Raw genomic sequence first — 19,873 nt, forward strand, 5'->3', positions numbered from 1 at the left:
AAATATTAACATGCATGTAATAATTTCGTGATATATCATAATAACACAAATTTTACAAGTTTTATTTTGTTATTCATATAACTCGGAAAAACTTTTAACCAATTTGCATGCAAACAACCGTGGCTCATGATACCGATTGAAGGAAATGTAGATTCATATACAAATTAACATACTCATATATGTCATAATTAATTTGTCATAAAATTAAAACGGATTTTATGCATGCAAACAATAATATAAGAGAAGAGAAATCAAGTCCTTACATTGTAGATTTCGGTTATATTGGGCACAAGAGAGATCACCTTTCTCTCTTGTTCTTGAGCTTTTCCTTATGGATGAACCAAGATCCAAGTGTAGGATCTCTCCCTAAGCTTTATACCCAAGGCTTTCTCTTAATTTAATTAATATTACAAAACTAGTATAATATTAATTAGGTAGAAAATTGAACCAAAATATTTATATAACTCTTGAATATTTCGGTTTTTGGGGAGGAAGAAGATGGGAGTTTTTATCTCTCTAAAACTCATATTTTAGATGGTGGAAATGAATGAATGAATAATAATCTTTCATTATTGTATATTAGGTAAAATTGAGAGGAAAAACAATTAGTTTTTCCACTCTCAAAAACCGGCCCAAAGGAGAGAGGTAGGAGAGCCAATGCATGCCCTCATTTGTCTTCACAATGTCTTATAGGGTTGCATGGCTACACTTGCTTTTAATCATTATGTTCACCACTAAAAATGTAAACACAATTTTAGCTTAATTCTCCTCCAATTTTTTCGGCCCAATCTATAATATGGATTCCATATTATTTTTGTCAATTGTCAATATGTCACATGTCATATGTGACATAAATTTGTTATGTATTTTTAACATATTAAAAATCAACGTATTATCAAAAATACGTCACATACAAAAATCGACTTAGTAATTTTATAATTACTTGTGCCAAAATATTTTACCATTTATAAATTTCAACTGATTGTATTTATAATAATTCATTCAGTTCCGATTGTTTCTTTAAACAATAATTTCATCCGAGTAATGATACAATTCAATTACTCAGACCGTATCTTATTAAATCATATGTTAATATGATACGTAAATTTTACTTCCAAAATCGTCCGTCAATTTTCAAGTAATTTAATTAACTCGCAACATTATACGATTAATTAAATAATCAATTAAGAGTATTGCCCTATAGGTATGACCTAGGGGGTCAACTGATCACCACCGTCACACGACAGTAATGTCAAACTCTAGTCAGCCAATCATTACCGATATATGTTGACCAGTTGACAGTAACAATATTACTTCCCAATTGTATTCTTAAAATGAGATTTAATAATGATATTTAAATCATATGATCGCACTATTGTTGAGGACACATTTCCCAACAGTTAATAGACCGTAAGGTTATTTAAGCATCGATCGAAAGGCCAGCTTGTATTCCCTGAGACCGTATTATAAGACCTCTGCTACTTTACTGGCCTGACCTTGCCATGGTGAACCGAAGTTCCCGATCTTCCTTTTATCTTGTTGAGAAAATTCGTTTTAGTAATTAGTCAATTTAGTTAACCAATCTCAAAACCCCCTAATTAATTGTTACTTTTATAAACTGAAAAATAGCAAACAAAATCAACCTTGTCTCTCTGTGGTTCGACCCTTACTATCACTAGCTATAGTTTTAGTTTGGAACTATAAATTTAATTTTGATACAAAACGACGGTATCAGACAGGTAAAAGAGCTCTAATTGATTTGAGGACCAAGTCTCCTTCCTTGATGTTTCTTGGCTTAACCTTTTTGTTGAAGGCTCATTTGATACGCGCCTGATATGTTTGCACATTATGTAATACGCGTAACCTTCGTTCATCCAGGAGGATGAGTTCTTCATATCTATCCCTCTTCCACTCGGCTTCTGGGATTTGACTTTCGAGTAAAATACGCAAGGATGGTATTTCTAGCTCGACTGGTTGTACGGCTTCCATGCCGTAGGTCAAATAGAAAGAAGTGGCCCCAGTGGACGTCCTAACGGATGTACGGTATCCCCATAAAGCAAAGGGTATCTTGCTTGGCCAATCTCTATAGTTGTCAATCATTTTCTTGAGAATCGTGACAACATTTTTGTTTGCTGCTTCTACCGCGCCATTGGTTTGTGGTCTATATGGCCAGGAGTGGTGATGCTTGATTTTGTACTTGGCTAGCAATTGTTCAGTCTCGGCTTGGAAATGCGACCCATTGTCACTGATAATCTCATGTGGGCAACCATATCGACAGATAATGTTGGTTTGTATGAACTTTGCCACGTTCTTGGCCGTAAGACTGGTGTAGGAAGTCGTTTCTACCCATTTGGTGAAATAATCGATTGCTACTAGGATGAAACAGTGGCCTCCTGTTCCGGCTGGAGTGATCTTGCCGATGATGTCAATTCCCCAAGCAGAAAATGGCCAGGGAGATGTCATGGTGTAAAGCAATAAAGGAGGAACATGTTGTACATTCCCGAAGATTTGGCAATTATGGCAATGTCTTACATATTTGATGCAATCAGACTCCATCGTGGTCCAGTAATACCCTAAGCGTGTGATTTTCTTTGCCATCATGGGTCCACTCAGGTGAGGGCCACATTCTCCATCATGGACTTCTTCCATCACTTTCTGTGCCTATGAATGATCAAGACAACGTAGGATTACACCAAGAGGTGTTCTTTTGTATAGTTCTCCTTGCATGAGGACGTATTGGGAAGCTAGCAAGCGGATAGCGCGTTGTCCCCTTTTGTCCATTTCTGGTGGATAGGTGTCATTGAGTTTGAAGTTTAGGATTGCTTGGAACCAAGGCTCCTCCGTAATTTCCTCTTCATCGGTGATTTGGTGCACATAAGCTAGTTCTGATCGTCGTTCGATACATAAAGGAATTTCTACCATGCTATCCGGCATATTAATCAAAGATGCGAGTTTTGCAAGAGCATCCGCAAATTGATTCTCTTCTGGAGGTAGATGTAGGTAGGTCACTCGATCGAAGAATTAGGCAACTTGGTCTATTATGGCTTGATAAGGTGCTAAACTTTTGCTTCGGATTTTCCAAGATCCCGTAATTTGGTTGATGATCAAAGAGGAATCCCCATGTACTCGAAGGTTCTTGATGCCTAAACTTACTGCCGCTTGCAATCCAATGAGACAAGCTTCGTATTCTGCAGCGTTATTTGGCACCTCGAAGTCGAGTTTGACAGAGATTGGTGTATGCTCACCTTCAGAAGAAATGAGCAACACTCCTATTCCAAATCCTCTTAAATTCGATGCTCCATCAAAATAGAGGTCCCAGGAGTCTACATCCATTTGGAGTATATCCTCATCCGGAAACGACTAGGTGTCTATCGTTTGTGTATCATTGATGGGATTTTCTGCGAAGAATTCGGCAACGGCACGCCCCTTTATAACTTTCAGAGACACATACTTGAGATCGAACTCTGAGAGCATCAAAGTTCATCTCACTAGACGTCCATTGAGAACGGGTTTCTCGAATAGGTATTTAACAGGATCCATTTTGGAGAATATTTTGACGGAGTAGCTAAGCATGTAATGGCGTAGCTTCTTCGTTGCCCACACAAGAGCGAGGCATGTCTCATCGAGTGGTGTGTATTTGGACTCGTATTCCAAGAACTTCTTACTAAGGTAGTAGATAGCTCTTTCTTCTTTTCCTACGGTTTGAGCTAGCATGGCGCCCATGGTCGTTTCAGTTACCGTGAGATATAAACCAAGAGGTTGATCTCGTTGAGGTGGCATGAGCACTGGTGGTTTGGCTAATATTTTCTTGATTCGGTCGAAAGCCTTCTGACAGTCATCATCCCACATGGTGTGATCTGTTTTCTTTAACTTCTTGAAGATAGGTTCGCAGATCATGGTAAGTTTCGATATGAATCGACTTATGTATTGCACCTTGCCTAGGAATCCTCTAACTTATTTCTCCGTTTGAGGTTGCGGCATTTCGATTAGAGCTTTGATCTTTGAAGGGTCTATTTCTATACCTCGTTGACTAACAACGTATCCCAGGAGTTTGCCAGGTGTCACTCCGAATGCGCATTTCTGAGGATTGAGCCTCATGTTGTACTTCCGTAGCCTTGAGAAGAATTTGCGAAGGTTCGCAATGTGTCCTTCTCTTTCCTTGGATTTGACAATCATGTCATCTACGTATACCTCAACTTCTTTATGCATCATGTCATGTAAGAGCGTAGTTGCGGTGCGTTGGTATGTAGCTCCGGCGTTGATTAACCCAAATGGCATAACCGTATAACAATAAGTTCCCCATTGAGTGACAAAAGCAGTCTTATGCATGTCCTCTAAGGCCATCTTGATCTGGTTATATCCCGCGTATCCATCCATGAAGGACAGTAGCGCGTGATCTGCGGTATTATCCACCAATATGTCGATATGTGGTAGAGGAAAGTCATCCTTAGGACTTGCTTTGTTTAAGTCTCAAAAGTCAACACACACGGATTCTCCCATCCTTTTTGGGTACGGGTACTATGTTAGCTACCCAGTCGGAGTACTCGGAAACTTTGATGAACCCGGCTTTGAATTGTTTATCGACTTCTTCTTTGATCTTGAGAGCCCATTTTGTCCTTATTGGACGAAGCTTCTGTTTCACGGGTTTGAAACCTGGTTTGATTGGGATTCCATGCTCTGCAATGTCCCTGTCGATCCCTGGCATATATTTGTAGGAAAGCAAAAACGTCTTTGAACTCGTGTAGGAGGTCTATGAAATTGGCCCTTTCGGTGGGGCTCAGGGTTGTCCCTATCCTAAGTTCTTGGGGTTCTAGTTCAGTTCCTACGTTGATGGGTTCAGTATTCTCTATCACTGGTCCCCCTTCCCCCTCTTGTAATATTTCTTTGGCTATGTAGGGAGGTATTTCGGTTGAGTCTGGGTCTGGGTCTGGGTCATCCTCATTATCATCGTAAACAGAATTGCATTCAAGATAACACGAAGAGTAAGCAGAACCTGATTTATTCATATTAAGATTTGAGAAAAGTTGAAACAAAGAAGCCATCTGATCTGTAGTCAGTGGCGGTAAAGGGACAGCGGTTGGGACATTTCCCGAACTACTGTTTCTATTTGACACTAAGCTAGGAGAAACGAGGGGAGTGGGAATGACGACAGGAGGAGACTCTCTAGGAACTTCTCTAGACTCCAACTCTGACTCCGACTCTGACTCTGACTCGAATTCATCGTCTTCTAGTTCTCCTTTGAACATCTCTCCTTCTCCAGTAGTGAGCTTGAAGAGTCTTCCTTGATTGTTTGTCCATTTGATCGATTTTCTCCATCCTTTCTGCTGATTGGTGTTGATTTCTGTGTCCAGTGTGGCAATGATCTCATCTATGATGCTTTCGGCACTCTTGATTAAGGGAAGATCCAGGAGGTAGACATCTTCCTCGCTATTCGTCCATATCCCGTTGATCACCTCTACTTTTGGGGAGATGAGATGTGAGCAATCTAAGGTAGATTCGTCACTTGTGATCATCAGAACTCCAAGAGGATTCTGAGTGTTGTTAGGTTTACCTCCAGGTGGTATTGGTAGACGACCGTCTTCAATCATATCTTAATGTACATTTTTTAGTTTGTAGCATTTCTCTGTATCATGTCCCTTACCTCTATGGTATTCGTAGTACGAGTTCTCATCCCAGAACTTGGATTTCTTTTCTGGTTCGGGTGTAGGGCCTATGGATTGAAGTTTACCCTGTTTCATCAACCTTTTCAGAGCGTTGGAATATGTGTCCCCTAAATTTGTGAATTTCCTTGGAGGGGTACTCTTCTTAGATGGCTCGAGGAGGTTAACTTCATCAGTTTTGCTAGTAGAGCCGTAAGAACGACTTGTTGAGCCTTGATATCCACGACCTATTGTTTTGGACAAGAGCCCTTTACGAATGTCATCTTCGATCCTCGTTCCTAGTACGGTTAAATCTTTGAAGGTCTTGATGTTTTGATACCTTAAATGATTTGCATAGATGGGCTTTAGGTTGTCCACGAATTTGTCCACGAGGGTGGCTTCATCCGGACCTTCAACAAGTTGAGTACTAGTCTCCCCCCCCCCCCGACTTAGGAAGTCGGTGAAACCTTCTTTGTCATTTTGGGTAAGAACCTCTAAAGTGCGCATGTTGACTTGGATTTCGGCATTATCCGCATATTGTTTAGCAAACTCGATTGCGGCGTCGTCCCAGGTGGTGATTTTCTTGTGCTCTAGCGAATAGAACCATTGCTTTGGGATGGTGTCAAGAGATGAAGGAAAGATCCTTAAGAACATCTCGGGTTTAATGCCTTTGATAGACATGTAATCCTTGAAGGCACGGATATGGTTCAAAGGGTTTTCATGCCCCTTGAATTTAGGGATATCCGTCATGTTGAAGTTGGTTGGCAACTTGGAACTCACGGCCTCATATTTGCGATTGTTCTCCCTATAAATGTCATCCCCTTTGAGATACATCAATTGCTCCTCCAAGTATTGGAGTCGTTTCTCAGCTGCAGTCATACCTATGGGAGGGTTTTCGTCCTCGAAGTTGTTGACAAATCCATCAGCCACTTCACTTTCTCGAGGAGGCATCCTCGTTTCCACGGCATATATTCGGCCCTAAATGGTGTCAAGGCGATCATACACTTGGTCTTGAGTAACTTGGAGACGAGCTAGCGCGGTTAGGATTTGATCATTACCATTCTGGAGTTGGTTGAAGTTCACGTCGCTTGTTTCAGGCATCTTGGAAACTGGATAAGAGATCGATGACGAATCAAAACACGATCGACCATTCTAGCACACTTACTCGAAAAGAAATGTTTTGACTCGTGAAGTGGGAGTGTGCCACTTGTGTCAAGTGAGTTTTGAGGAAATGACAAAGTTTGAAAATGTTGGTCCTAGTCAACTTTAGTGTAGTTGTAGGAGTGGACTCGAAGTGAGGTTTTGAAATGGGTTTTAAGGCCCGGATTTTGACTTGACAATTGGATAGAGTTTTGACTGATTTTGTGCTAAAGTTAGGCCCAAATTTTTTCGAAATTTTTATAGATTAAAGAAGGATTTGGATTTTACAAAAAATCGTCATGGTTTTGTTTAGAAAATGGTGATCACATATGGTACAAACATTATACAAGCATTATAACGGGATGCTGAGTGCATTTAAAAAAGGGTTTTGGTTTAAAGTGTGGGTTGCCATACCGAACAATCAAACCCGAAATCTGTGGAGAGGTTCGTACCAAATAAGAGTAAGGCCGATTCCTAGTCCATTTCCTCAAGTAGTGAAAGTCCTTGATACAAACAAGAGTAAGTACCATGGTATGGATGACGTCAATCGCTATCCATCCTTAGGCCCAAATAAGAATTAGGACCGTTTAGACGGGGCGATTGGTCGAATGGGTTGGGTTGGGTCTAGGAAAGCCGAATAAACGATCTAGGAAGACCGAGTTATGAAAACCGACAATTGTCTTGTACAAACTAATCCCTAACCTTGTTCAAGTTTTACCCTTTTTGCTACACGTAAGTGTATTATCCCCAGCGGAGTCGCCAAACTGTAGACAATGGGCCCATGGGGGCGCTTGGTAGAACAAGCGTTTGCATTTGTGGAGTCGCCACCAATTTATTGTGGAAAATTAGAAACCGTTCGAATACCTCGTGCCGTGTCAAGACACAAAGTAGTGACATGAACACCAATAACTCGTTACCCTTAGCATTCTATGTCTAGAATGACTCTCGTGGATGCCAATGAACACGGATGTTCACAGAGATCTGGAGTAAAGGGTGAGGGTACGTATTAGGAAGCTCTTTTGATCGAACACCTAATCCCGCCCGCCTCGATAGCGGCCTCTACTAATGATTAGGGAAAATCGTCTGTTCCTTGACTCAGTTCTGGCTGTGAAGCCGGAATTGCAAGTTGTTAATATTCGTTGGTTAATTTAATGATCGATTAATGGTAGTTGACTCGGATGAAAGTGATTAACATATTATTTACATATGAATAAGGGTCATAAAAGCAATAAACATGGATGAAAACTAATTAGAACGAATATTTACAAGATTAAAAGGTTAATAAATTACAAATTAATTAGGTTAAACAAGTTAATTAATGACGAATTAATGATGGATATGATAAACAAAAGGTGAAAAATATATCAATGACGAATTCCACAGACTCAATATGGATGAATCGAACCTCTAAAACCCAAATTTGATTTTAATGACAAAAACCCGCAAATACGAATTACTTGGGATTTAAGTCGGGATTTAATAATGAATTAAATACTAATGATGATTGATATATTACATGTTAGAATTATTATGCGAATGAAATAAGAACAAACAATGACGAAGGAAAACAACCAGACGAAACCAACAGAGGACGAAGGAAGAAGAAGAGAAGCAAGAACGGCGGCAACCTCAGGAAAAGGCGCAGCAAATGCTGCGTCATTTCCAGGAGGCGCAGCAGTTGTTGCGTCCCTTCTCGACGTCTGTCTCCTATTAATCCGTAAAAAGGGGTTAAACAAAGGGTTTTAGAAATCGTTTTTATGGTATTTTCGACATAAACCTTACAATATGATTACAAAAGATAAAGAACAATAATAAAATAGGGATTATACACCCTCAGACTTACATGTTTGACGAAACGAGATGAACTAAGTAAACGTTTAGTGATGCTCGACTCGAATGTAAACGAAAGTGCCCTCGTAAGAGGAAATTAAACAGATTGATTAAGTTGATTATTATGGAGTTGGTCAAATTGGTGAGTCATGTAAAACGAGGCTGGTACTCAGAAAGATCCGAGCTTACGTGGTCGAAAGTTCAAGCACGTAGATGCCAAAAAGTAAGAACGTGGTCTAGAATGCAAAGGGAGAAGAGAAGGGTGGACACTCGCGTGAGAAATATGTGAGACCGAAGGTCTCTATTTATACTAATCACATGGAGGAAATAGGGTTTTTCGGAGAAACTTTGGAAGTGAATCTCGAAAAGATATGAAAAGATACGAAAAAATACGCAGAAAAGGACTTGGGAAGAGGCGCAAGCAGTGCTTTGCGCACAGATCACTGTCTCTTGGAAGAGGCGCAAAGACTCTGCTGCGTCCTTTCCCAAGTGGTTTCCTCCTGCGGAAGAAAGATTTCTGTGTTTTGGTTATGGAATAACGGATTTATCTTGTTTTCCTTAATATTTTGTGTGAATATTACGGGAAATTGTTTGCCAAAGATTAAAAGATTTATAAAATATGGAATAGAAATATCCGGAACATTCCAGAACATTCTGACTCGGTTTCAGAAAATGAAGATGGTTTTATGACCCGGACTCCAAATGTACTATAATTACTGCCAAAACGACCGTATCGGCGCGTAGATGACAATTAAGAGGTAGACACAAGTGTTTGAGCGATCACTTGACGATAAACTTACGAACTGTCACAAATCGTTCCGCGTACCAAACATGCGGCCCAATCATCACCGGGTGGTTTGCGGGAGGTGCAGAAATGAGGTATCTACACACATCACCTAATCCCTCACAATGGGATAGGCCCTCTCCACCGGCTCCGTCCTCTTGGGCGCGAGGCCCGGAAAGTATGAGTACACCCACGCCTGTAAAACAAGATAATCAACAACGATCTTTCGTGATTCGATAAGAAAAGGAAATGATCTTTCATGAAATATAATGAAGGTTCATACCTCCAACAGCAGTCCAGGGCCAACAGCAGCAGGAGAAGTCCCCTTCTCCATCAACTCCGGACGAACCATGGCCCTCATAAAGCGAATGAGGACCGCAAAACCAGCGGTGACCCAGTCCCAACGGCCTAGGTTGCTCAGGTCAGAAAGAAAGGGAAGGAGCTTCGTCGATAGCCTCTCTCCCTTGTCTCCGAGGTAGATCGAAGACAGGAACCACCAGAGCCACAAACGGACTCTCTGCTCTACAGTACAGGGAGGAGGAGCCGTCTCCCTCCCCTCGATCACCACCGTCACCGGGGTCTTCCCCGCAAAATAGTCCCGAACGTAAGAACTAGGCACCAATTCAGGCACCGCAGCAGCCTTCGGTATCAAGTTCCAGCTGATCAATCTCCTAGACTCAGCCGAGTCTACCCTCATGGCTGTCTCCGGTCACTCCACCACCTCAGTCCCACACGGCAAACCAGAAATCATGCCGTAATCCTCCAAAGTGACCCCCACCTCACCAAAAGACATGTGAAATGTGGAGGTCGTGTCCCAAAACCGGTCCAAGAAAGCTCGAACCAGGATGAGGTTAGCCCGAAGCTTCCTCCTCGTGATATCCCTCCAAGCCTGCACCAAAGCACCGAACGCTCCCCGCTCGATGATGGCTTGCTCCTCAGCCGACAACCTCTCGTAGCACCCCATCGCTGTCGTGTAGCCCGAGAACGATCTGATGTTCCCGGCCTCCTATTTGGATTCGAAATAAAAGCTATCTTTAGCTTGAATGAATGAAGAAAAGGAATAACAGAAGGAATGAAAGAAGATGAATGAAGAATGATGAATTCGATTTACCAAGCTCTTCACCGTCCTGTAGGACAGGTGACCCTCTGCAGCCCAAAGTAGGTGCCTGTTATCCCAAGTCTCAGCCCACGCAGGTGCTCCCCTCAGCTGGCGACCACCCCGTCCAACATTGGCCCGTCTCGGGGCCACCTCCTCCTCAAGAACCTCCTCCTCAAGGACCTCGTCCTCAGCAGCCGTCACCGCGGCGGTAAAACCTTGCTCTAACGCCTCCTCAAGTGAACAAGAAGGGTCAATAGCAGTGTCCACGTCCATGGGATCTCTCCTTGACGTAGAAGCCTCATCACCTGCAAAATTAAAGTTAATTTAGGCCGCGTCAAGTGACAACAAGCCTTAATTAGGGGATTTTCGAGTTTTCGGAGCTCCGAAATCGCTTTTTTCTCGCCATCTTTGGCAATTTTCCCACAAACCCGTCCGCTCATGTGGTAATTTGGGTCAAGTCAAGCCTAAGTTGAAGCCTAGTCATGGGTTCGAGTCGGAATTTCGACAGCATTTCGTTATAACGGCGATTATGCCCTAGGAAGTGTCCTAAAAAAGCCGTTACAAATCAAAATTCTGAGATGATAGGAAGTTTACTCATCATACAAGGATTCCAAATATCAAGTTTCGTCACAAATGGGCAATCCTAAGGCTATTTTCGAAGCGATTTACGGTTTAGCTATGAGACCGTCTCAATTTCACTCAAATGCTCAAAACTCAACGAAAACTCGAAAAAAATACATGGTTACGACCCTTATACTACCAATTAGCCATTTACAAGGTCAATTTTGCAAGGCAAAATCATTTGGAGGAAAAGCTCCAAATTTTCGACAATATTAGGGTTGAAACCCTGATATTTGTTGGTCCAATTTGATCGATTACAGAAGATTAATGCAAGAATAATACACATACCTCGATTAGTCATGGCAAATGAAATCTTATGATCAAATTTTGACGGAAAATGGTTGGAATTTGAGAGAGAAATTAAGGATTTGTGTTTCGAAATTATGAAACAAAACCCCTGTTTCATCGGGTTTTTACCCAGGAATGCCGCACTCAGGAAAAGACGCCGCAGATGCTGCGCCTCTTCCAAGGGACGCAGCTCTTGCTGCGCCTCTTCCTCAATTTCCCTCCATACGAATTTTCGAAGATTCGTTATAAGTTCGTTATTTTGTGGGCCCATCTTTGGTGCGCCTCTTACTCAATGTCATATAGCATATTTGGTCCCTCTGACATTTATTTTTCGCCCGGACCCGTATTTCCAAGCCAGCAGCCAACTGTTGCCATGTTTTTGCCAAGACCTTGCTTGCCACAACGAGCGAGTACCCTCTGACAGGTGTTTCGACACACTTTTATTATGTTCCCCCAGCGAGAGTACACGGATAGACATTCCCTCTCGAGACATGGAGATCAGTTCCCGATTACGTTCCCCCAGCGAGAGTTCGCGGACAGGAAATCGTCCCTATCGAGACATGGAGATCAACATCGACCCCAAGCTCTTCCGAAGTTTGTTTGAAGCCGACCCAAGCAGATTTCTCCCAGCAATTCCTGACCACGTCCTGCTGCCTCCTCCCAATATCGTGTTTTGTTTCCCCTGGAGTTTCAAGGAATTTCAGGTATGGTCTCTTCTTATGGCTGGCGAGCTTCCTTACGTAGTCTAATGGACTTTAAACGACCCTCCCTGATAGTCGACAGACTCTAAAATGTTCCCGGCGACAGGTCCTTGGCTCAGACCCCTTGAGCCGCCTCGCGTCGCCTTAGTCGTCAGGTTGTAATCTTCGATTGACCTGATGGCTATAGTTTGACTTTCGCCTTGTCCAAGCCTCAGTCAAAGTTGGGGCTCTGTAGATACCTCATTTCTGCACCTCCCGCAAGCCACCCGGTGATGATTGGGCCGCATGTTTGGTATACGTAACGATTTGTGACAGTTCATAAGTTTATCGTCAAGTGGTCGCTCAAACACTTGTGTCTACCTCTTAATTGTCATCTACGTGCCGATACGGTCGTTTTGGCAGTAATTAGAGTACATTTGGAGTCCGGGTCAAAAAACCGTCTTCATTTTCTAAAACCGAGTCAGAATGTTCTGGAATGTTCCGGATATTTCTATTCCATATTTTCCAATCTTTTGATCTTTGGTAAAATATCTCCCGTAATATTCAAACAAAATATTAAGGAAACGAGATCAATCCGCTATTCCATAAAAGAAACGCGGAAATCTTTCTTCCGCAGGAGGAAACCATTGAGGAAAGGACGCAGCAGGTGCTGCGCCTCTTCCAAGGGACGCAGTGCCTGCTGCGCCTCTTCCTCAGTCCTTTTCTGGGTATTTTCCATATCTTTTCGAGATTCACTTCCAAAGTTTCTCCGAAAACCCTACTTCCTCCGTGTGATTAGTATAAATAGAGACCTTCGGTCTCACATATTTCTCACGCGAGTGTCCGCCCTTCTCTTCTCCATTTGCATTCTAGACCACGTTCTTACTTTTTGGCGTCTACGTGCTTGAACTTTCGACCATGTAAGCTCGGATCTTTCTGAGTACCAGCCTCGGCTTGCATGACCGACCAATTTGACCAACTCCACAATCAATCAACTTAATCAATCTTATTCGTTTTCCTCCTAGAGGGCACTTTCGTCGCACATTCGAGTCGAGCATCACTAAACGTTAACTTAGTTCATCTCGTTTCGTCAAACATGTAAGTCTGAGGGTGTAAATCCTTCTTTTATTATTGTTCTTTATTTTCGTAATTAATGTTGTAAGATTTATGTCGAAAATATGCTTAAAACCGATTTGTAAAACCTTGTTTTAAAACTCTTTTTACGGATTATCAGAAGACAACCGTCGAGAAAGGACGTAGCAACTGTTGCGCCTCTTCGAAGGGACGCAGTACCCGCTGCACCTCTTCGTGAGGCTGCCGCAGTTCCTGCTTCCTTTCTTCTTCCTTCGTCTTTTGTTCGTCCCTTTGTTTTTTGTTTTGTTTTCAATTGTTCTTTGTTTCATTGTTACACAATAATTCGAGTATAATAATTTTAACACGTTAATAATTCATTAATTAATTCATCTTTTAAATCCCGACTTAAATCCCTTAAAATTCATATTTGCGGGTTTTCGTCATTAAAGTCAATTCGGGTTTTAGAGGTTCGATTTACTCATATTGAATCTCTAGAATTCATCTTTGATATATTTGCATCTGTTATTTACCGTCACCATCATTAATCCATCATTAATAACCTGTTTAGTTTAATTAATTTGATTAGTTTGTTAATTTGTAAATAATAATCTTATAAATCTTGTAAATAATTCGTTCTAATCAGTTTCATCCGTGTTTTATCGTTTTTATGACCTCAATCACATGTAAATAATATGTTAATCACTTTCATCCGAGTCAAATATCATTAATCGACCATTAAATTCACCAATGAACATTAACGAGTTGCGGTTCCAGCTTCACAGCCAGAACTCAACCCAGGAACAGACGCAGTGACTGATGCGCCTCTTCCAAGGGACACAGCTCTGTTGCGCCTGTTCCCGGTTGATTTCTGTCCCTGAACTCCCGTTTCTGCTTTGACCTAGTTTATTAATTACGTATTAATTAACTATTAATCGTATTATCACCTAATTTGTTCGTTAATTTATTTATTCTTTCTTTTCCCAAATTATCCGTTTTAAACGTATTTTCGACATATCAATTAATCCAATGTAATTGTTGTAATTTTCTTTATTGTATTTCTTTTATTTATTGCTTGTATGCTCTCACATGTAATCAACCTAAACCCTACTTTGACATTAATTGCATTGTATGCTAAATTAATTGTTCACCGACTTAGTTAATTCTCACATGTTAGGATCAATCTAATGGATGTTACATTGCATGCATATAATCGACAATATATCGAGTATGGACAATTTCCCTAATCATTAGTAGAGGCCGCTATCGAGGCGGGCGGGATTAGGTGTTCGATCAAAAGAGCTTCCTAATACATACCCTCACCCCTTACTCCAGATCTCTGTGAACATCCGTGTTCATTGGCATCCACGAGAGCCATTCTAGACATAGAATGCTAAGGGTAACGAGTTCTTGGTGTTCATGTCACTACTTTGTGTCTTGACATGGCACGAGGTATTCGAACGGTTTCCAATTTTCCACAATAAATTGGTGGCGACTCCACAAATGCAAACGCTTGTTCCCAAGCGCCCCCGTGGCCCGCGTCCACACGAATATGCACGAGAGACGGGAATTCCGCCTCATTATCTTCTTTCCTCCAAGACATATAAAATGCAATAGGAAAGCAAATAGGAAGCAAATGACGAATAAAATGGCTATGAAATGCTATATTAGTATGCAAAATTAGGTTCAATTAGGGGACTAAATGTACGCAATTAAGAGCCACAACACACATTATTAAAAATTATAAAAATTTGATATTCTTATAGCATTAATGACGATAAATCAAACAAGATCTCACATGACTATATTTTATCTTATAGATTAAGAATAATATCAAAGATTCCCTACGATCATGAATAGTGCCAAAAAACAAGTGTTACATTAGGTTTGGATTTAAGGGAGTATAATATTGAGTGGGGACATAGCATTTAATGCTCTTTGCATAAAAAACTCCACCAAATCACACTTTTTTTTCTCAAGTCAAATTTCTATCTACCATCATTTCTAAACCATACTCCCATGTTGCTCCCAATTTTAATATTATTTCCTTCAAATCTTCATATTCATCCAACCAAATCATCATCTAAAATTCAATCAATAACAACACTAAACCAAATTCCTTTCAAAATTTCATCTAAAATTGCAAATACATTATACCAAAAAATGAAAAATAGAAAAAATAAAAACATGTTAGAGGAGGTAGCTACAACGACAATAGAAGATCAAATTATTGATGTTGAAAACGAGGATGATGTATTGCTTGATGGTAATGACGAAGATTTTGTGACGATGTTGGTTAGTAAAGGTTTATATTCTTTATTATTAAATATGTTGTTTTTGTTGATGATATTTAGGGTAATATATTTTCGGTGTTGTTGGGGTTGAAAATTTTAGATGAATATTTTGAATTTGAAAGATTTTAGATGAAAATTTGGAAGATTGTTGGTCTTGTTGTTTTTGTTTTTGTTGTTGTTGATGAGATTTTAAGATATTGTTTTTGTTGATTAGATTTTAAGATTTTGTTGATGAGATTTAAGATGTTTTTGTTGTTGTTGATTCAATTTTAGATGAAGATTTTAGTTGATTATGAAGATTAACATAAAATGACGAGCACAAATACGTCTATAAAACTGACTTCTACACTAATTTTAAAGTTGCATAAAATGCGTTTTGAAAAGTTTATATAGCCAGTCATATATGTACCATTTTAGCGTACAGTGTGACCACCTTTATGAGTAAAGTGTTACCATTTTAACCAAATTTTTAAATTTGGTTGTTCTTGTCATAGATACTGATCATTCGGGGTGTTCAGACTAAGATGATATCATTTCTTAACAAAACTCCCTATTTCAGTTGTGACCATCTGATTATACAATTGTCATCATGTCATCTTAGTCTAAACATGGTGACATATAAGTGATTGTTGAACATGTGACCACCTTAGCTGAGAAATGTACCAATGTTATGTTTTAAATTATTCTTAACATGTTAACCTAATAGACTAAACATGGTGACATATTATATGTACCAATAATATTATGTACCAACCTTACCAAAATGTGACCAACCTTACCAAAATATGTACCAATAATATTATGTTTTTTTGGTGTTACAAATTATTATTAAGATGTTAACATAATATAATAAATATGGTGACTTATGTGTGATTGTTGAAAATGTGAGCATGTTTTTGCAAATATGTGACCATGTTTGAGGAAGATACTAAATTACTGATATTATTAACTTGTTAACATAATTGACTAAACATGATGACATATATGTGAATGTGACCACTACCTTATCAGAAATATGTACCTATCTTAGTCTGATTATACAATTGTCACCATAATAACATATTTAATAAGCATGGTAAGTTATAGTTGTTCCGGGTGTAATTCCAGAGCAGTTATTTGTTACCACCCGTGCTTGTAGAATGACGTCTCTTGGTTGAATCCTCCTTTCGGTCTCCTGAAATAATGAACAAACTGAGGGCTCGGCTTTGGGCCGAACGAACTCACTCCGACGCTCAAGTCAGTAAACTTAGAGAGATAAGTTGTTGTTACTTGGCGAGGTATATATTGTAGAGAGATAAGGAAGATATTACCAGATTATGAGGTGTTTAGGTTAAATTGTGGATCGTTTCCTCAATGAGGGTTGAGGAGTATTTATAGACTTTCACCTTTTGCCACGTAGTGGCCAAGTGGCTAGCAGGTGAAAAGACTGATCTACCCTCGGCCGAGGGACCCATGGCAGGCCGGCGGGCCCTGTTGACTCGCCGCCGAGGGGTCTTGGGTATGAGTTCGCGGATGTGTGCCCCGGCTGGCTAGTTGTCCAAGCCGAGGCATAAGAGACAGGCCGACAGGGTGCGTCGGTTAGGCTGTCTAAGTCGTTGACTTGCTTGTGGATATCTTTGACCTTGCTCAATATGTTGACTTGGTCAGCGGGTGCAGAATATGCCCCATCAATAGTGATTGTTGAAAATGTGACCACCTTATCAAAGATATTTGGTTGTTAACTTGTTAACATAATTGACTAAACATGGTAACAAATATGTGAATGTGACCACCTTATCAGAGATATGTACCTATCTTTGTCTGATTATACAATTATCACCATGATAACATATTTGCATAAACATGGTCACATATTTGGTTGTGTTCAAAATGTTATACCTGAATATGCATACAAAGGAGAATGTGTCATAATGTTATCATCATAGTGTGTAAGAACATAAGCTAACATGGTTACATTTTGACATATTGTCTTATGTCACCAAATTCCTGCATGCATAAATGTTGTCACTTATTTGTTGACATTTTTAAGACCAATTAAGCATTGTTATTATGGTTATATTTCAGCCTAAGATGGTAACATTTATGGCATACAATGTATATGTCACCATTTTTATGTTTATATGTTAGCATATGTTTTAATGCTAATAATGGTAAAATGATTACAGGTTTATCCAGCAACAAGACATCGTATATGTTAGTGACACATCCAACAAAACGCCATATCTCACTTTGGGAAATTAAAGAGTGATCGGCCGTTCCAAAACTTATACAACAAATGCCTCAATGATTGTTACAATAAGACTGAATTTGAAGAGACATGGGGGAAAATGTTGACAGAAATTAATCCGCACATATTAACATAATAGAATAAACATTGTCACAAATAAGTGATTGTTGAAAATGTGACCTCCTTACAAAATATATGTACTAATATTACATTTTTTGGTGTATAAATTATTCTTAACATGTTAATGTAATATACTAAACATGGTGACTTATATGTGATTTTTGAATATGTGACCACTTTATCAAAGATGTACTTATGTTTGAAGAATGTACCAATATTATTAACATGTTAACATAGTTGAGTAAAAATGGTGACATATATATGATTGTTGAAAATGTGATCACCCGATCAGAGTTATGTACCTATGTTTGAGCATTTTGACTTGAACTTAACATGATAACATTTGTGCGGTAACATGGTGACATTTTTGAACATCTTTAAAATGTAACTATTTTACTGCTTAAAATGTGACCGTATTGGTGTACATATATATGTCATAGCATTCGTAGATCATTAGGTGCTTACAAAACATGGAGTGTTCCACATCCCTATCATCATATTGTGACCATATTATTCAGAGAAAAAGGACCACGTCTGATCATAAAGTGGTTACAAATCAAGGACTATTTCACATTCCTAACATCATGAAGGACTAAAAAGTGTGACCTAAAATAACACATCATTAATCCAGTCAACAAGTACGAAGTCTTTATTATTACAAACTAACGGTTACATCAACGGGCCGTGCCCCTTTTTCATTTCTTCTTGCCAGGCTTCGGAGGGCGGGCAACATTTTTATCCCCTTCTTCATTTCTTGTTGTGGGTGTACGTCAGTGCATAAGAGGCGACTGGTCCACGTTCATCCTTTTGCCCAATGCCAATGTCATCTAGCCCTAGGTTAAACGAGGGTGGGAGCACCATGTTATCCACTAGCCGGTCCATCTGATCTAGATCTGTATGAAAATAGGTACATTAACAGAATAAGATGGTCACATTTTCATTACTAATAAATATGTCACCATATTCTAATGATAGATGTCACCATATTAAGCTAAGTTGATTACATTACTATAATGTTCAACACGCTAAAACACACGTACATATCACAACTAAGATGGTTACATTTTAACACTAAAATATGTCACCATGCTTAATCATTTTATGGTAACACGTTCAGATTTTATTTTCTATTATAGCAATACAATCCAACACACGTGTATTTCTCAATTAAGCAGGTCACACTTGAAACACTAACACATGTTCCCATGTGTCAAGCAAGCATTATCTCATCAGGTTAAGCTAACTAGCTAAGGACATAACATTTTGCAAAAGGTTCAACAAACTCAAACATATGTACTTTTATTAACTATGGTGGTCACTATTTTAACACCAACACATATGTCACCATGTTTAGTAATTTATGTTCACAATTTAAGATTTCATTTTCTATTATGGCAATACAATCAAACATAGGTATACTCCACAATTAAGCTGGTCACACTTAAAACACAAACACATGTCACCATGTTTAGCCATATTTCTTAACATGTTAAGATTTCATTTTCTATTATGGCAACACACTCAAACATAGGAACTTTAAGATATATATGTGACAATGTTAACTTATATATGTCATCATGTTAAGTTTATCTCAACCTCAAAATAAAGTCCATTATAGAAATGGTACATTTTCTAACCAAAGTGATCACATTTTAAAGATGCCATCTTACCCTGACATCTACCACCATCTATGATCTATTTCACAACTCAACACACAATGACGCCGGAAATCCGGACCAAACTGCCGAACATTGACCGCCTCATCAACCGAAAACCCTAAATACACAAATCTTATGAATTAAAGAGGGTGAGAACCATCCCAATTAATAAGAAGCGGATAATCTTGAGACTATAAACAATAAACCAATCCCACCCCAAAACAAGCTTTAACAATATCGCCGGAGTTGGGCCCATGGTTGGCTGATGTGACGCCGAATGGGATGACGTGGGGGCGTGGATTACGATAATGTGATTAATCTGGAGATTTCGTTGTCTGATGATTTTGTACTGTTAATTTATGATCTATTATTTAGTATGTTGATCTGATGAAAATTGGGGATTTAGGGTTTGTGATTTGGAG

General features: G+C 39.6%; 1 long non-coding RNA gene across 1 annotated transcript; it reads left to right on the forward strand.

The window, feature by feature from the left end:
* The first annotated feature begins 15,112 nt into the window (after positions 1-15,112).
* Positions 15,113-18,068, forward strand: LOC141595066 (uncharacterized). The gene is made up of 2 exons (XR_012522260.1): positions 15,113-15,447; positions 17,612-18,068. It is a non-coding gene; the product is annotated as an uncharacterized LOC141595066 (long non-coding RNA).
* Positions 18,069-19,873: the final 1,805 nt, after the last annotated feature.

The sequence above is a fragment of the Silene latifolia genome, chromosome 1, assembly GCF_048544455.1.
Source record: "Silene latifolia isolate original U9 population chromosome 1, ASM4854445v1, whole genome shotgun sequence".
Classification (NCBI taxonomy): Eukaryota; Viridiplantae; Streptophyta; class Magnoliopsida; order Caryophyllales; family Caryophyllaceae; genus Silene; species Silene latifolia.